Source organism: Suricata suricatta, chromosome 3 (genome assembly GCF_006229205.1).
Source record: "Suricata suricatta isolate VVHF042 chromosome 3, meerkat_22Aug2017_6uvM2_HiC, whole genome shotgun sequence".
Taxonomy (NCBI): Eukaryota; Metazoa; Chordata; class Mammalia; order Carnivora; family Herpestidae; genus Suricata; species Suricata suricatta.
Genome location: NC_043702.1, coordinates 115,865,713 through 115,884,772, shown reverse-complemented (window position 1 = coordinate 115,884,772; position 19,060 = coordinate 115,865,713). Strand labels below are relative to the sequence as shown.

At 48.7% G+C, this 19,060-nt stretch overlaps 1 long non-coding RNA gene across 1 annotated transcript; it reads right to left on the bottom strand.

The window, feature by feature from the left end:
* Nucleotides 1-14,501: 14,501 nt before the first annotated feature.
* Nucleotides 14,502-19,054, bottom strand: LOC115288006. Its single transcript, XR_003906775.1, has 3 exons — nucleotides 18,195-19,054; nucleotides 17,870-18,033; nucleotides 14,502-14,747 (listed from the first exon to the last, which is right to left on the bottom strand). It is a non-coding gene; the product is annotated as an uncharacterized LOC115288006 (long non-coding RNA).
* Between the last annotated feature and the right edge of the window lie 6 nt (nucleotides 19,055-19,060).

The following is a 19,060-nucleotide window of genomic DNA, read 5'->3' as shown; positions in this document are numbered from 1 at the left end:
CAGAGCCTGCAACCTGCTTCTGATTCTGTACCTCCCTCTCTCTCTGCCCCTCCCCACTCATGCTCTGAATCTCTCTGTCTCAAAAATAAATAAAACATTTTAAAAAAATAAAAAATAAATAGTCAAGTCTCCTTAGTTCGGTTAATTTCTAGAATCAGAAGTAATAATAACAAACGTACACACATACATGGTCCTTTTCAGCACTTTACCTATATTGACTCATTTAATTTTTTTAAAAAAGCCATTAACAAAGGCTTCACATGATGCCAAACCAGCAGGATCGAGAGATATGACCATAAGAAGCTGGTGATTGGACACACACACACACACACACACACACACTGTCCCCCTCACCTCCTCACCTGCCTGCTTCCCCCCTGCGTCTCCCTCGGTCATCTCACAAATGTGTCACTTCGTGGCATCTCATTTGAACTGCTTTTGTAAGTTTGGCTACACGATAAGCAAGTGGATAAAACGTCAAGTAGAGTAGATGGTATCGGAGATAAGAGCAATTCCGAAAATAGTCGTCTGCCTCTCAGGGTTTTTTTTCTCCTGCCAGTAATGAAGCTCACTGCCTTTAATTATAGTTTGAGACACTGTGTTGAAATATTTAATCTCAGAGTAATGACTGGATTTTAGTTTCCTAATTGGCATCTGTGCGTTCAGCATCTGTGCCAAACCCTGGATCTGAGAAGCAGCACACAGTATGAGACACGGACGGTATACGTAAAACATTTCTGATACTAGCGCCTTAGCTCCAGGGCAATCATGTCATAACCAAGAAAGGAAGGATCCATCGCACATATTTTATGATTCCGCTTATCTTTTAATCACTAACCACCAACTTGTTCAAGTGCAGGAGTCAAGCAGAAAACCTGTGCGCGATCAGCGTAGTGACGAGTCATTGTAGCCCCAAAGGACCCGTGGCCTCGGAAACAGATCTTGCTCACTCTTGAATGGTATCTCAGGTACCTGGGAGTAGTTCCCAGAAGGTGCTGCTCCACCCACAACTGGGTGACTTATTTAAGACCTTGTGAAACCAGCTTGAAAGGACTCAAAGGGGAGGTTGGGTAGAGAAGCCATCGACCTGAACTCTGTCCACTGAAATTCTTTTGTGCCGTCCTAGGAGGAGAACCCCCAGACGCGTTGCTTGCGCATCTTCCTCTGATCGCTGTTAGCTTCATGTTGTCTGGAGGGAGCAAGACGCAGGTCTCTATGTGCAACACACCTCTTTGGAGCGTGCCCAATACTTGCTGTGGGCGTGGGACCTACGTGCTCACATTCCCTGAATAATGTATGCCTCCTTTGGCGATGTTTATCCAGTTTAAAGTTACACCTGGTGGAGGTGGAGGTGGAGGCGGGGCTACAGGTCGAAGCCAGCTGGGCAGCCCTGCTTGCCAACCTGGGGAAACAAATCCTGGACAGGTCCGACGGGTCCGACGGCAGCAGTCCTCTCCACTCAGGACAGGGTCTGACCAGCCACACTGGAAGCTTCCAAGCTCCATGTGCTCCCAGAGGCTGTGGCCTTCACGACTCTCTGAAAATGTGGACCGCTCTTCTGCCGTGCCTGAGTAACAGCGCGAGGGACAGACACGCAGCCAGCGTGGGGACACAGTGAGTAACCACAGGAGCCATGGCCAAACACCGAACCACCCTGCTGGTCACTGAATAGCATCAAAACCAAGCTAGCCGAGCCGCTGGGGGCAGGCAGACGCCAGGTGCCCGTGCTGACCACTGTGGCCACCTGCATGTCACCTGCATGTCATATGCGGCATCCTAAGTCCCTCCCGGCAGAGCCCCCAGTCTCAGCTTTTACTCTTTCCACGTTCAGATGAAGGGGTCCTATCATGTTCCAGACACAGCACTGGGTGCTGCCACTGAGTTCTTTCTGCTGCTTCCTGAAACGGGATTTTTCTCCTCGAATTATGGAGAAGAAACTGACGCTCAGGGGACATACCACCGGGAAGAGTTGCGCCAGGAAAGAATCCATGTTCATCTGACTCCAAAAGTCACACTCCTACCACTTCCTCATTTTCCATCCCCGCTCCAAAAATAAAAGCATATATGTTATAAACAAAACTGCTGTTGTCTGTCCCCACCTTGGAATCAGCAGGTCCCAAGTTGCACTGTGATGGAACTCACTGGGCCTGATCCGTTCCAGGTAGAGACGGCGAGTGTGTTGACAACGTGACCTCTCTGGGCAGGAGTAGACCAGACGTGGATGTGAGCACAGCCCCACCCCTCCAGGCCACTCTCCAGGTCACATGTCCCTGGGCCCACCTGCTCACCCTCTGTGTTTTTGTTTTCTTTCTTTTAAATTGCTTTTTTAATTTTTAATGTTTATTTGTTCTTGAGAGAGAGACACACACAGAGTGCGAGTGGAGGAGGGCAGAAAGAGAGAGCAAGGAGACATAGAATCCAAAGCAGGCTAAGCTAGCTGCCAGCACAGAGCCTGACGCTGGGCTCGAACTCACGAACGGCAGATCATGACCTGAGCTGAAGTCAGATGCTCAACCAACTGAGCCCCCCAGGTGGCCAGAGAACTTGTTAAGAGTCAAGCGGTGTGGCAGGTTGATAGATTCAACAGTGAGAAAACCCACTTTGTTCTCACAGGGCGAATGATCAAGTGGGAGAGAGAAGCATTCAGCAAACAGTAAGACAAATAGGTGGGAAATTATACTTTGATGATAGAGTGTCATTCACATCATCTACAAACCAATAGAATTTTTTAAATTTTTTACAAAAAACTTTTTGTAGGTACGTTCAAACTTTCTCCCACAGGGCTTTCCCTGTGAATCTTACAACGTATTCTTTTTTCACTCCTGCTCTGGAAGGACCTTTGCCCAAATGTAAGTTTATAGTTAGAAATGATCACATGTATATGGATTGTTCTTGAACTTTCCCAAAGAGGAAAGCGCTCAAAGTACCCACATAATTGGAAAGAGATGGTATTCCGGAGGGAAGAGCCCAGGAGGGTCAGTAAAGCCGTTATTCAGCGTTCGCTCCGAGGGGGTTTCGGAGGCCCAAGAGGCACAAATGCCAAGTGTTTGAGGCCATGGATCCTGAACATCTTTTTGGTAAATAAAGGGCTTCCGAGCCGAGAAATTAGGTGCCAATTTTAGCCAAGGAGGAACAGAGGAGACAGGGTTTGTTGTCCCCTCCCTTACTCTGTCTTCTTCCCTCTTCACCACTGGGCAGCGGGGAGGCAGACTCGCCTGCGGGCTCCCGAGGCTCTGTCTCCAGGTGGCAGCGGCTCTAAGGCATTTCTTCTTTTCTCTCTATCTCTGGAGCTGTCCCTCTTTCTGCCACTCACAAAGCACTTTCAATTCTACCAGGATGTGGCTCCATGAGGCCACCGGTCAGTCCGCAAAGCTGCTCATTTACCTGCTCTGGTGGCTTCTTTCAGGGGAGTCCTGGGGGGGCTTTATATCCACTCGCATCCCTTTAACACACGCTTTTCAGGGACTGCTTCCTGCAGCACATCGTGTTGGTGACCAAGCTTGTCTCCCAGAGGCACCCCTGTCCTCTGGGAGCCTGGACCTGGAGGCGGAGCCCAGTGCACCCCCAGTGACATACTGTGTCCTAGTCCCTCTGGGCATGCAGGGCTGCAGGCAGCAGAGGAGGAGACTGAGGCTGGCCAGGGGTGAAGGGGGAAGCTGGGAGTTCAGACACCCCGGCCCACCCCCTAGGGTGGTCGTAATAATAAAGACATAAAGACAGGCAGGAACAACCATTTGGGGGGATGTGGAAGAATCAGAACCCCTGTACTGCTGGTGGCAATGTAAAATGGTCCAGCCTTTGGGGAAACAGCCTGGCAGTTGGTCCCAAAGTCCCCCAGAGTCCCCATATGACTCAGGAATGCCACTCCTAGTTGTATACCTAAAAGAGTTGGAAGCGTATGTTTATAAGAAAACTCACACATGCATGAATGAGCCCTAGTGGCATTATGCCTAATGCCAAGAAATGGAAACAACCCAAATGTCCGTCAACTGATGAAAGTGGAGAAGTGTATCCCATTCAATGAAACATGATCTGGCCATAAAATGAAACACAGTCCTGGGGCTCGTGGGTGGCTCATTTGGTTAAGCATCAGACTTCGGCTCAGGTCACGATCTCCTGGTTCGTTGAGTTCAAGCCCCGAATCCAGCTCTGTGCTGACAGCTCGGAGCCTGGAGCTTGCTTCAGATTCTGTGTCTTCCCTGCTCTCTGCCCCTTCCTCGCTTGCACTCAGTCTCTCTCTCAAAAATAAACATTTTTTTTAATTTAAAAAGAAAACAAGAAAAGAAAGGCCATCTTGATACATGCTTCAATGTGGATGAACCTTCAAAACAGTTATGCTAAGTAAAAGGGAGCCAGATACCAGAGGCCACACATTTTGTGATCCCATTTCTATGAAATCTCTAGACCAGACAAATGCTTGGAGACCGGAAGAAGATTGGTAGTTGTGGGGGCATGGATGGGAGAATGGGGGTGGCTACGGATGAGTACAGGGTTTCTTTTTAGGGTGAAGAAAATGTTCTAAAATTATATAGTTGGGTACACAGCTCTATGAGTATACTAAAGCCACCGAGTTGTACACATTAAAAGGGTAAATCTCTTGGGATGTGAATTATAGCTTGATCAAACATAATTTTAAGTATTTTTTAATGTTTGTTTATTTTTGAGAGACAGAGCACGAGCAGAAGAGGGGCAGAGAGAGAGGGAGACAAAGAATATGAAGCAGGCTCCAGGCTCTGTCAGCACAGAGCCTGATGTAAGGCTCAAACCCACAAACTCTGAGATCATGACCTGAGCTGAAGTCAGACGTTCAACCGACTGAGCCACCCAGGTGCCCCTCAAACATTTTTTTAAAACAACAATATTGTTTGTTTTTGTTTTAGTTTATTTATTTTGAGAGAGAGATTGAGTGTGATCACAAGTGAAAGAGCTCTGCACCGCCAGCAAAGAGTCCCATGTGGGGCTTGAACCCACCAACTGTGAGATCATGACCTGAACATAAGAGTCGGACGCTCAACCAACAGAGCCACCCAGGTACGCCTCAAACATTTTTAAAACAAAATAATGCAGAATGATCTTCCCCGCATTCCTGCCCCATGGTGATGCCTTACAAACTGACATCTTACAAAACGATATCACAATCAGGAAATTGACATGGCTACATCAACCTTAGACTCCCCAGGTGTTCATTTCGCTTGCTGTTTTTTAGGGTATTTTAAAAGTTTATTGATTTTTTCCTTTTGAGAGAGAGAGAGTGTGTGTGTGCAAGCAGGAAGGGGCAGAGAAAGAGGGAGAGAGAGGATCCCAAGCAGGTTCTGCACTGTCAGCGTGGAGCCGGACTCAGGGCTCCATCTCACAAAGTGTGAAATCATAACCTGAGACAAAATTAAGAGCCACCCCGGTGGCCTGTCTTGTTATTTCTAAACATTACCTAGAAAACTTATTTTTAATCTACTATTCATATTTAAATTACAGGAAGTTACTAGGTAGATGCACTTTCCTCTGCAGGTCTAGTTTGATCTTCGGTTTCCATTTTCTGAGAAACATCCAAAAACTTACCCCTTACCGCAAAATGTGCACTTATGTGAACAGGTAAAGAGACACACCCTGGGGTCTCCAGACAGGACGCAGACTGCTAACCCTTCATCTTGGAGCCAATAACTTGCTCTTGGAGTAAGTTTTACACTCATCTGTGTGTCTGTGTGTGTTTAGTTCCGTGCAGTTCCATCCCACGGTCACAGGTGTGACCGCCACCACCATCAAGAACCCCTCTGCCACCTGTCTCGCTTGTTCGCCACTCACCCCCTCCTCCCACGCACCCGATCCCTGCTTGACGTCTCTATAATTTTGTCATTACGAGAATGTTATATAAACGGAATGACCCACTATCACCTTCTAGGCTGACTCTCTTCACTCAGCGGAATTCTTTGGCGGTCCATCCTTGTGCCCGTCCTTTGGTTTTGGATGGACCACAGTTGATGTCACGTTGAGCGGCTTGGACGTTCGGGGGGTTGTTTCTGGTTTGGGGCCACTACGAACAGAGCTGTTAGGGACATCCATGCACAGGTCTTGGTGTGGAGGTAAATGTTCATTTTTCTGGGACTGAGGCCCGGAAGCTCACAGTGGGGTCCCGGGGGAAGTGAGAAAGCCATAGTCCTTCTGAGAGGGGCTGTTCCATTTCACATTCTCTCCGGCGACATCCACGTGGTCCAATTTCTCTGTCCTTGTTGGCATTTACTCTTGTCATGAGCATTTCTTTTAGCCATTCTGATTATACATATATATTTTTAAAGTTGGACAAACATGCATCAGACTTTTGGCAGAGTGGATATTTCTGGTGTGTGTGTGTGTGTGTGTGTGTGTGTGTGTGTGTGCGGAGGGAAGTGGTTAACATGATTGGGGATTTTTACTTTCTATGTTGTATATTTTTATAGGGTTCAGATTTTGCAATTTCGCATAACTGAGTCTGGCCGGCTCAGTGGGTGGAGCATTTGACCTTCAGTCTCGAGGTCGTGAGTTTGAGCCCCATGTCGGACAGGGAATCTACTTAAAAAAATTTTTCCTTTGTGGGTCACTTGGGAGGCTCAGTCGGCTGAGCGTCTGACTCTTGGTTTCAGCTCAGGTCGTGATCTCATGGTTTGGGAGTTCGAGCCCCAAATCAGGCTCTGCACTGACAGCGTGGAGCCTGCTTTGGGATTCCTCTCTCTCTCTCTCTCTCTCTCTCTCTCTCTCTCTCTCTCTCTCTGCCCTTCCCCTGTTCTCTCTCAAAATAAACTTAAAAAAAATTTTTTTGCATAACCCCATGCGTGTTTGGAATCTAAAAGTTAGTGCAGATGCTTAAAGAGTTAACGGAGAAAGTGAAGTAGTATAAACCATCTATGGAAGCCTTGCCCACCAGAGGAAGGGAGAGGTAGGCGGCAGAGGGGAAGGGAAGTTAGCGTTGAGGGAGCGTTCTCTCTGATAGAGCCCAGAAAAGAAACCAGCAGAGAGGGGAGAGGCTGAGAGTTCCCATCGGAGGGAATGTCTGCTCTTCTCGGTTTTGCCAGGGCCCTCCCTCCTCTGCCCTCCTCTGTGTCCTGGGAGACTGCTCTCCCACCTGCTTCCAGAATCCTCTATATGACTGATAGGCAGGAGGAGAGAGAGGCGAGGCTTGCTGCTCTCCAGCACAACTGTAGCCCATTCTCTTGGGCATCGCCCCCCCCCCAGGGCCCCAGAACCACTGTCTCCCCTGGCAGCAGCAGGGACTTGGAGCAGGAAAGTGAGGGGACACCCAGTGCTCTGAGCCATAGGAATGCCAGGAAGGGTGGCCCAGTGGGGGTGTCTACAGGGGAGAAGGAATTGGTGCCCAATTCCCTGGACAGTCTAAGTGAGCAGGAGGCCATGGTTGAGACGGGCGGAGAACTTGACCGTGCTTCTGAAAACATGGTCGTCTTGCCCCTGTGCCTGCTTCCGAGGAATAAGGCACTTGCTCTGCTGGTTTGATCACAAAACTAACAAGGGCTTAGGGACGTCACCCACAGGGCATCATCCCTGCTCTGTGATGCTGGACGGGGAAACTCACCTCCATGCCTCAGCTTTCTTGCCTGTAAAATGGGGGAATTTGCTTCCAACATTTCAGGGGGAATAAACAACTTACACGAGGAAAGCCCCTAGAACAACACCCAGCCCCAGCAGCCACCCAGGAAATGTCCGCTGGAATTGGTCCAGAGGGAGCGGCCGAGGTGGCCGCCCAGGGGGAGGTAGAAGAGCCTGTGTGAGGACACAGGAGCAAGGACAGGTGACGGGTCCCCGAGGGGAAAGCTGGGGCCCATCTGAGTTGTTCATTCATTCCCAGACTGGTGTGAGCTATTTACTGTGGGCTATTTACTGGCCGGAGCCAGACGAGGCTAGGGCTAGGGCAGGTGTGGCCAGGTCCCATCTTCCGGCTGCCCAGGGAAGGGGACAGTGGGGTGGCCCCTCGAGGACAATGTCCTGACCCAGGCAGGTGATTGAGGCTGAAGGAACAGGAACCCACTGGATCTCACCAGGTCCAAAGGGGTGGGGAGGGCAGGGCCCTGCAGGAAATATCACTTCTTAGATCCAAGAAGGATCTAAGGGGGGGGGGGCAGTGTGTGGAGCCTCAGGGGGCTGACAGACCCAAGGGAGGCTCCCCTCTGCTCTCCCATGGCTTCTGGTCCCTTCCGCCCCCCTTTATCGGGGATGCTTTGCTCCTGTTTTGACCAGTGTCACCTGCTTAGTTTTCTCTCCCATGGCCACTCTAGTCTATCCAATGCCAGCCCCCCATTCCCAGTATAGCTCGCTGCCTAAGGGGCCAGGGGGCCAGACTCCCAGTCGGGGTCCTTCAGCAGCAGCAAGTTCCTCATCCCAGGAGTTTTCCCATAGATGCGCTTTGCATTTCTGTTCTCATGCTGCAGCATCAACGTGAAAGCAGAAATTTGGGGTCATTCGGTTGAGGCTTTTCGTGCTTGATCAGACCTGTTCCCGCCCACCAAGGAGAACCTGGGAGAGACTTCACCTCGCCTTCCCACCTCCTAGGCCCAGAAGATTCTGGCTTGGTACTCTCCAGAGGTCCTTTCAAAGAACACCAAGGCCAGGTCCCCCACACCTCCTGCTATTGTCATGCATCAAATCTCAGGCATCAGAGAAACTGGCTCAGTGAATTCCTAAGGCTGACTAGGCTGAGAACTGTCCTATCAGCAGAAGCGCCCAAAAGGGACCGAAGGCCACAGGGGGTTTCAAGAGGAGACCATGGTCCCGCTGAGTCCCTCAAGAGAGAGCCGTAGGCAAAATGGTCTAGTAGGTGACATTTGTCCTGGGTGTGTCCTCCCCTCCCCTTTCTGCATCTCCCTCCAAGTTTCCAGCTAATAGTATGCCTGGGTCGGGTGGGGGGGGGGGCGCACCAGGGCCCTTCCAAGGCCCCTCCCCTCCTGCCCTTGGAGCCCTGCCCCCCAGAACAGGTGGCCAATCTCAAGGAGTCCCCAGGTCCTAAACACACAGACCGGACATCCCTTCCCAAGCAATTTCCGTGATGCTGATGTCACCTATAAACTGGGGCAGGGGAAGGGATGCTTTTCTGTGCCCTTTAATTCCAGCGTGTAATGCAGGCTGCCTGTTTTCATTAACCCTTTAGTAGAATGGACAAATGACCGAATGCATCTTCAGGACTTTTGGCAATACCTTTGTATTAAAACTAAATTTGGAGTTTATGTAATAGTGGCAGGGGAAGGGGGACAGGGAGGCATGGTAACCAGAAAACAACCATAAAAAGGAGCCTTTGATTTCTTCTCCGGCCTCCACTCTGTTTGGTTGCTTAGTTTTTTTTTATGTTTATTTATTTTTGAGACAGAGACAGAACATGAACAAGGGAGGAGTAGAGAGAGAGGGAGAAAAGAATCCAAAACAGGCTCTAGGCTCTGAGCTGTCAGCACAGAACCCAATGCAGAGCTTGAACCCACAAACTGCGAGATCATGCCCTGAGCTGAAGTCCGATGCCTAACTGACTGAGCCACCAAGGGGCCCCTCCAGCCTCTACCCACGACCAGGCACTACAAGGCTCTTCTCCCAGGACAGGCAAAGTGGCGGGATGCCCTCATTGGAACTCCACCGAAAAGCTTCTAAATCACGGCCAAGAGGTTGTAATGCTTTGTTACTGTATTTCTGTCGGTCAGGACTGACGGACTTGCCTTTGTACAGAATGATCACACCTACCAACAGAGACGTTTCCTGGACAGTAACTCAAATGACCCACTGTTTTAGCCACAGGAGGGGATCAATTTTATTTGGCACCCTGACATCTAACAGTACCCTGGGATGACCCACAGTGTCTGGAGGGGGGCCTCAAATAAAGCCACTGGTCCGATCACTTTGCCTCGCAGCTATCACTGCCCATTCACATGTGTGTATGTGTCCCGGATTCGGGAGAGTAACTCCAATTTCAAACCATGGGTCCAGCTGCAGGATCACAAAGTCACACCATGTGTCCTGGTGTTGTTATTTATGAAAATTCGTATCGAAATACACTATGGTTCTAATTGTACTTATGAGAATTTTTTCAAAAAAAAACCTTTCCACTATAAAAATAATGTAATCATGTGATTAACATTTTGGAAAATTAAGAAAAATATCCTACCCATAATACCACTATCCTAGCATATAGGTACATACAAGCGTATAATTTTCCCAGCACATTACCAAAATAAATACACAATTTTATATCCTACTTTCTCCAGCCAAATTACCCTTTTTAAAATTTTATTTTATTTTTTAATGTTTTATTCATTTTTGAGAGACACAGAGCGTGAGGCAGGGAGGGGCAGAGAGAGAGGGAGACACAGATTCCAAAGCAGGCTCCAGGCTCCGAGCTGTCAGCACAGAGCCCCAACGCAGGACTCGAACTCACAAACTGTGAGATCATGAGCTGAGCCAAAGTCAGATGCTTAACCAACTGAGCTTCCTAGGTGCCCCTAAATCCTACTTTAGAAGGGAAAATACAGGTACAAAATGGGGAATAAACAGAAGATATACTAAAGATGGTAAAACTGACTAGGGGTGTTGGCAGGTGAGCAGGAAAAAAAAGAAAAAGCCCTTGAATGATACTCTAGCTCACAATTCCCAGGGATGCATCTGAGACCTGCTAGGGAGCAGAGCCACACAGGCAAATAACCCAGCACATGGCCATCACCACCATCACCACCAGGCCGGCATTTTTAGAAGAAAAGGCTTTTGGCCAAATTGAGTCTGAGACTCCAGGCACACCATCTCATGGGAAAGGTCTGCCTTCTCTGTGAATCCGTTGGAAAGCACCGTTCCCCCACATTGGTCTTTTGAACTCTACTCACTGGTGCAACATGTGGGAACAACTTTCATTTTCTAATAGGATTGTAAACAGTGGCCAGACGCCAATCAGCTGGTCTCGGACCAAGGGAAGGAGACACCAACCCTCCAGGGGCACCTGCAGAGTCAGGTCTTCACACTGGGTTTCTTCACTAACAAGCTGGGATCGGGGTGCCAAGGTGGCTCAGTCATTAAGGGTCTGACTTCGGCTCAGGTCATGATCTCACGGTTTGTGGGTTCGAGCCCCATGTCGAGCTCTCTGCTGACAGCTCGGAGACTCGAGCCTGCTTTGGATTCTCTCTCTCTCTCTCTCTCTCTCTCTCTCTCTCTCTCTCTCTCAAAAATGATACACACTAGGGCACCTGGGTGGCTCAGTTGGTTAAGCCTCCGACTTCGGCTCAGGTCAGATCTCACGTTCGTGGGTCCGAGCCCCGCGTCGGGCTCTGTGCTGACAGCTAGCTCAGAGCCTGGAGCCTGCTTCCAGTTCTGTGTCTCCTTCTCTCTTGCCCCTCCCCCTCTCATGCTCTGTCTCTCTCGGTGTCAAAAATAAATAAAACATTAAAAAAAGAAAATTTAAAAAAATAATAAAAAATAAATGATACACACTAAAAAAAATTGAAAAAACAAAAACACCAAAGGCCAAGTTTGCATATGAAAATCATGGGTATGCATGGACATACGAAATCATATACAGGGAAGAAATCAAAATATCTGAAAATATTTAACACAAAGTGTTGGAAGTTGTTACTGTGGTTGTTCCCTTCTTTATAATAAGGAAAAAATACAATGTTGATAACATTTAAAAACATCCTGGAGAAAGGTTAAGCCTCATCCTTTCCCCACTGCCCCCTGCCCCCGAGGGTCCCTTGGTGCCTTCCGCAGAACCCCGAGTGCTTCTGGGGGACACGTCACCCCAGGCTAAGAGGTACCCATCTCTCAACAGGGTGGGAGCAAATGCCTCGCATAGAGAAGGCATACAGCAGGCACTTAATAGAGGCTGTCGAACTGCCCTTGTCACCCTCTGTGAGCAGCTAGAAGGTCTGGGAGAGAGCTTTGTCAGGAGCTGGGGCACCTTTTCCCAGTGGTTATACTTCCATTTTTTCTGATGATAGAATACAGCCTCACTGTAAGCAATTGAAATCTTGGGGCGCCTGGGTGGCTCAGTCGGTTAAGCATCTGACTTGATTTTTAGCTCAGGTCATGATCTCCCAGTTTGTGGAATCGAGCCCCATGTCTGTGCTGACAATGCGGACCCTGCTTGGGATCCTCTCTGTCCCCCCTCTCTCTCTGTCCCTCCTCTGCTGGCTCACTCTCAGAAATAAAGATTAGGGGCGCCTGAGTGGCTCAGTCAGTTAAGCCTCCGACTTCGGCTCAGGTCAGATCTCATGTTCATGGGTTCGAGCCCCACGTCAGGCTCTGTGCTGACAGCTAGCTCAGAGCCTGGAGCCTGCTTCTGGTTCTGTGTCTCCTTCTCTCTCTGCCCCTCCCCCTCTCATGCTGTGTCTCTCTCTGTATCAAAAATAAATAAAACATTTAAAAAAGTTAAAAAAAAAAAAAAAAGAAAGATTAAAGAGGCACCTGGGGGGCTCAGTTGGTTAGGTGTCCAACTTCAACTCAGGTCATGATCTCACAGTCGTTGGTTCGAGCCCCGCGTTGGGCTCCGTGCTGACAGCTCAGAGCCTGGATTCTGCTTCTGATTCTGTGTGTCCCTCTCTCTGCCCTTCTCCCACTTGTGCTCTGTCTCTCAAAAACAAATAAACGTGAAAAACTTTTTAAAATGATTAAAAAAGAAAAAAATTAAAATCTGGGAAGCATAGACTACAATTAAGTAAGAAAAAAAAATCTAACCCATCCAATACCCACTACGTTTTAACCGGAATGATTTGGATCAATGTTTTGCAATGTTCTTTTCCCATTTGCTGGCATGTATATTGACTTTCTAAATTTTCCAAGCACTGGGCTGATTAGGAAGTAGAGGGAGTCTTTGCTGACAAATGAAAATGTGTAGTGGCCCTTCATGCAACAGAAAAACTTTTAGTGATCTCTCTCTCTTTTTAAGAGCGAGCTCTCATGCTCGAGGGGCAGAGAGAGGATCTCAAGCAGGCTCCACACTCAACATGGAGCCTGACACAGACTCAGTTTCACAACCCTGAGAGCTTGACCTGAGCCGAAATCAAGAGTTGGATGCTTAAAGAACTGACTGAGTCACCCAGGAGCCCCTTGGTGATCGCCTCCTGTTGGAGTTTCTTTGTTTCCTGCTAAGGTTAAGGGACAGGACAGGACCTTGTCTCTGTGACAGAGCTCCCCCATCAGTGACTCCTGGTAGGTAGGAGGGAATAAGCGACTTTGGTGTCCAAGTAACCCCTAAGGGCAAGGAAACGCTGAAGTTGGGGGGCCCTTCTCCATGGAATAACAGGCCCTTCTCCTGTAACGCTGAGTAGCTGTGGGGTGTCCCTGATGCAACACTGAGAGTGTCCCGGGAAGGACAGCACTCACAGGCCAAAAGATAGTCCAGACGGACTCTGTCTCCCCGCCCCTTGCCCCGGAGATGTGAACACTCCTGGGAACCCAGCACAGACAGATCTTCCCCCTCCTGACCCTGCAATCACCGTCCTACCTCAGAGACTGGGGCGCGTCATGGGGCTTCTAGTTACGTGCCCATTTCTTCATTAAGCTTCTCGCCTAAACTTCATGTGGGAGTACGAGGCCTGGCCTATGCCCCAGGGGACACTGACTTGCTACCTAGCAGGGGACGGAAGCCAAGGGAAGCGTGATGAATCCTCTAAAGGTAACCAGGCCCTCCCTTCCTCCAAAGGGGTCACAGGTGGTGGGTCAGAATGAACACAGCCTTTGTGCACTATGGTCACACACAGTAGATGACACCTTTTGAAAACCGTCAAGACAGTTCACACAGGGATGGTGGTTTGTGGGGCCTGGACTCTGTGTCAGTGCCCCATACGCATTCTTTCTAACCCCTACAGGGACCTGGTAGGGTAGGAGTATTAGTACACTTCAAGGTAATTGTACCCATTTTACAGATGGAGAAATTAAGACTCAGGTTAATATTCAACTGGTAAGAAGTGTCAGAGTAGGACTCAAACTCAGGCCCATTTGATCCCAAAGTCTTCCCTCCCCCCTCCCTCCTGCTGGGTCTCCTTTTATCCTTGCAGGGCTGGGGGGGTGGGGAAGGGAGGCAGGAGGCAGAGTTTCAGCTAAGGTCAAAATCTCAGTTCCTGGGTTCACGTATTCTCCCACCCCCCCTCCCCGCTGTGTCTGTGTCTCCCTCTCTCTCTGCTCCTCCTCCACTCTCTCTCTTTCTCAAAAATATTTAAAAACTTAAAAATGAAAAAAATAAAACAGACTTTTCTTACCTGATGCTCAATACTGAAGAGTGGCAAGATCATTATACAAGAATGTGGGAAGTGGAGAGCGTCTCAGAGGCCGTCTTGTGTCTGAAAAGCTCCCCAGGCGGGGCGCCCAGGGGCCGCAGTCAAGTCATAATCTCACAGTCTGTGGGTTCAAGCCCTGCGTCTGCCTCTGTGCTGACAGTGTGGAGCCTGCTTGGAATTCCCTCTCCCCTCCATCTCCCTGCCCGCCCCCCACACTCTCTCTTTCTCTCAACATTAATAAATAAGCCTAAACAAAAATTTTTAAAAAGAAAATGACTTTATTAAAAAAAACACAGTGTCCCAGGTGCCATTCACCTGTGTGAACTCGCTTTGGTTCAAGGCGTGGCCCCAGGCCTCCAGCCTCCAAAACTGCTCTAACTTCTTGGCACTCCCTCCTCATGGTAGACTAACACGAACCAGTTTGCCGACACGTATGTGGAACCGTGGCACCTGCATGGTCATTTGTGGAGAATGCGAAGGTCTCCGGTGTGCCAGGGAAGGTGTCTCCGATCTACCTGGGGCACCCCGCTGCAATGCCAAGGCCGCGTGGTGAGCAGGGAGCAAGACTGGATGGCATGAATCACTTAATGAGTGCTCAAAATTAATAAAACATGAATAGTGTCAGCCCCGGTCCAATGGGCATATTTCACGCTCACAACCTCATCATGAGAAATATTGGCCATTGCTCTTTTCCCGGTGAGAAAACAAGAAAATGTGGACAAGAAAAGGCACGTTTTTCCAGATATGCCTTGCCTACAAAATGCGTCTTACGATCGATTATAAAACCCTGTGAAATACGGTTACTTTTTTTTCTTCCATCACGTACTTTTTCAAAAATATTTTTTTAAGTTTATTTATTTTGAGAGAGAGAAGGAGAGCAGGGGAGGGGCAGAGAGAGAGGAGAGAGAATCCCAAGCAGGCTCCATGCTGTCAGCACAGAGCCCAATATAGGGCTCAATCTCACGAACCAAAGGGTGAGATCATGACCTGAGTCAAAATCAAGAGTTGAATGCTTAACCGACTAAACCACCCAAGCACTCCTTAATTTTTTTTTTTTTTACAGTAGGCTCCAAGCCCAACATGGGCTTGAATTCATGACCCTGAGATCAAGAGTTGCCTGCTCAGGGTACCTGGGTGGCTCCGTTGGTCATGATCTCACGGTTTGTGAGATCAAGCCCCGTGTCAGGCTCTCTGCTGACAATATGGAGCCTGCTTGGTATTCTCTCTCTCCCTCTCTCTCTATCCCTCCCCTGCTCTCTCTCTGTGTCTAAAAATAAATAAGCATTAAAAACAAAGTTTCACTGGATTGAAAATCCACTCACAAGAAATGACAAGACTGCATTTGTCAAGGAAAGAAAGGGAAGAATTTTAAAAAGCTGACTTTTTTGAATGGTTTAAAACAATAATTTTGATTTTTTTAATCACCTATTTGTGTGAACAAAGTTTCTCAATGATGAGATCATGAAGAATTTGAAGACATAAGCGAGTGGGTGGCTCAGTCAGTTGAGTATCCAACTCTTGATTTCGGCTCAGGTTCATGGGTTAAAGTCCCATGTTGGGCTTGGTGCTGACAGCTTGGAGCCTGCTTGGGATTCTCTCTATGTCTCTCTCTTCGTTCCTACCCCACTTGCGTGCACTCTCTCTTTCTCTCAAAAATAAATAAACTTTAAAAAAAGAATTTAAAGAGTTCATCTTTTGGAATATGGCCATTTCAAGCATAAAACTCGATATAAAATATTATGTTCACAGACATAATAAGCTCAATGTTTCCAATTGAAACCTTTGAAAATATCTTATTTCGGAGTGTTACACTAGTTGAATGGTTAGTATCTTCCTTAAAACGCAACTAGTCTCATATAGTGATTGTGTAATACAAAAAGCCGCTTCATGAAATTTTTAAGCAATGGCTCCAGATTCCCTCCACTTTTCTTTCCTGTCCCCTACAAACAGGAACACTTTCTAAGAGTAAAAAAAGATATGTGAAAGTGGTAAATATTGCCCCAGAAGGCCAGTGAGGTGGGGGACAGCTGGGGGGCAGCTTTCCATATGAGACAGAAGTGCCCTGCCCTGGGAAGGGAGGCCTTAACAGCCCCCAGGTGGCTGGGCTGGTGCACCGTGCCACCAGCAGGGGCAGGAGTGACCCAGGGGCCTGCAAGCCCCCACTGTCATCAGAGCTGTGGTAGCCACCATGTGGATTTGAGCAAGGATGAGACTTCATCTGACTTACCTTCGATAAAGGTGAGGAGGGACGTAAGTGGGTCATCCTGAGGAGCTTTTCAGAGGGAAAACTACAGAGGGAAGACAGGGACTCTCCCGGGAGGACACCTGTACTTTCTGGTGCGAGCAGCTGGGTAAGTCACAGTGCCGTGTACCAGGCAAGACCGAAGGGAAACGGTTTTGGGGAGAGGACTGGGATCCCAAGCCTTGGGACGGATTTTTTGATAAAGTACAAACAGAATCTTTAGACAAGAGATTTCATAGGCAGATCAGCTATTTCTTTGGCTCCCAGGATACATACAAAAATATCCATAGATGAAATGATGTCAAAAGTCTGGGATTAGCTGCAGAATAATTCAAGTGGGAGCGGCAGGGGAAGCGAGTAGATGAAACGAGATTGGTCACGAATAGCTCAATTCTGAAGCTAGGTGATGGGGGTTCATTGTACTGTTGTTTCTACTCTGGTCATATCTTTGACAATTTCCATGGCCAAGGAGATACAGCAAATTAGGAAAGGTCTCGAACTAGGAGTGGAGTTAGGGTACTAGACCCGTGGAGAGAAACAGACAAGCCCACTACTATCCTAGACCTCACATTCTTTGGGGAAGAGACAGATAATATACAAGTAAATATGATCCTTTAAAGCAATGTGATAAAGAAAAGGGTGATGTGATCATGAGCAGGGGACATCCCTGGGGGCAGCCAGAAACTGCGGGTCCGTGACAGCACCCGACAGACTCAGGAACCACGCAGATATTAATGGTAGTGCTTTTTAAAATCCTTCCCCTTCTACTTTCTTTTACTTTCACTTATAAACAAATCTAAATTAGTGGCTATAATCATTCTATTCAAGGGAAAGCATCTTCACTAAAAAGCTTTTGCTCCCCTCCTCCCCATATTTTTTTTGAAAGGTTTTTTTTTTTAATGTTTTATTTGTTTTTGATACAGAGAGAGACAGAGCATAGAGGGGGAGGGTCAGAGAGAGAAAGACACAGAACTGGAAGCCGGCTCCAGGCTCTGAGCTAGCTGTCAGCACAGAGCCTGACGCGGGGCTCGAACCCACGAATGTGAGATCTGACCTGAGCCGAAGTCGGAGGCTTAACCGACTGAGCCACCCAGGTGCCCCCCCATATTTTTTTTAAACTTCAAATTTTGAGATCATTATTGGCCCAAGAGTTTTATTTATTTATTTTTGAGAGACAAGAGAGACAGAGCATGAGCGGGGTAGGGGCAGAGAGCAAGGGAGACACAGAATCCAAAGCAGGCTCCAGGCTCTGAGCCATCAGCACAGAGCACCATGGAGCGGGGGGGGGGGGGGGGGGGGGGGGGGGGGGGGGGGGGGGGGGGGGGGGGGGGATCATGACCTGAACTGAAGTCAGATGCTTAACCGACTAAGCCACCCAGGCACCCCAGCCAGCCAATTTAGGACTCACCCTGGTGCCCCTTCAGCACCCTGGTTTTGTCCAGGGAGCTCTCCTCCTCCATTGCCTGGACTGGAAAACTCTCTTCTGTCAGCTACAGCTTTCTGCCACTCTTGGGGCTCCAGAAGGACCCCCTTCCTTCTTGTCCAAGCACCTCTTCCCAGCAATCAATGCTCCTAGAGATCATAAGCCCTATGAGGACAGGACTGTGGCTCGCGCTGGTCCCTGTTGTACTCCATCACCCAGAATTGTGCCTAACACAGTTTTCGCTTAGTACATATTCACACAGTGAGAGAGCTTCCAGAATCCATTATTAGGTAAGGAACCGGACACGTACCCCGACACGCACGCAGTTGCTCGTGGCCTACTTTCACGCGGATAAATAATACTTCCATTTCACAGATGGACAGCTGAGTTGGTTCACATCATCCAAGACCCGACCGATATGACGAAAAAGAGTCTTTCCCGTCCTTAGAAATTTTTACAGCCCAAACAACAGGAGCTCTGAAAAAATGGAGCGCGTAAAGGGAACGTTATCACGTCATTTAACATTTCTCAAAGATAGAACGGATTTAATTGATGTGGAACAGCTTTCCTGCATCAATTCAACAACAAACATTTTGCTTCCTGGAAAACAAAACAAAACAGAACAACAAGCAAAACAAAACTCTGCTTGGCCCCGATGACAGGAACTCTTCGCAGAAAGCTCAGCCTGGGCTTTTTTCTTTTCTTTTTTGCATGTGTGCCTTCAGGAGAGGCTTGTAGATTCCACGCGCTCTACACAGCAACCACGGACACTTAGCATCCATTAAATAATAATGAGACAGGAAACCTGGAGTTTCTCTGCTGCTCTCCGGTCTCTCCCTTACTTAAATGACCTTGGACAAACCCATTCCCTCCCCGCTGTCTGATTTCCGCGCGCCCGTATGGGGATTTAATGTTTACGACCAAGGTGCTTTATAGGATCTGGAGATCGCGACGGGCACTTAGCCCTTCGCCCGGGAGACGTAGCTTCGGCGCTATCCCCCAGGGATGCCCGCAGGAGCCCCGGGGGAGGCGCCCGCACACTGCCGTGCCGCGCTGGCAGGGCCGTCCGGGGACTGTCTAGGCTTCCCGGGCCTTCGAGGGCAGGAAGGCTGGGGATCGCGACCATCCTCGGATCGCACCCTCCACTCCCCCGGCCGCCGCTCTGCGCCGCACTCC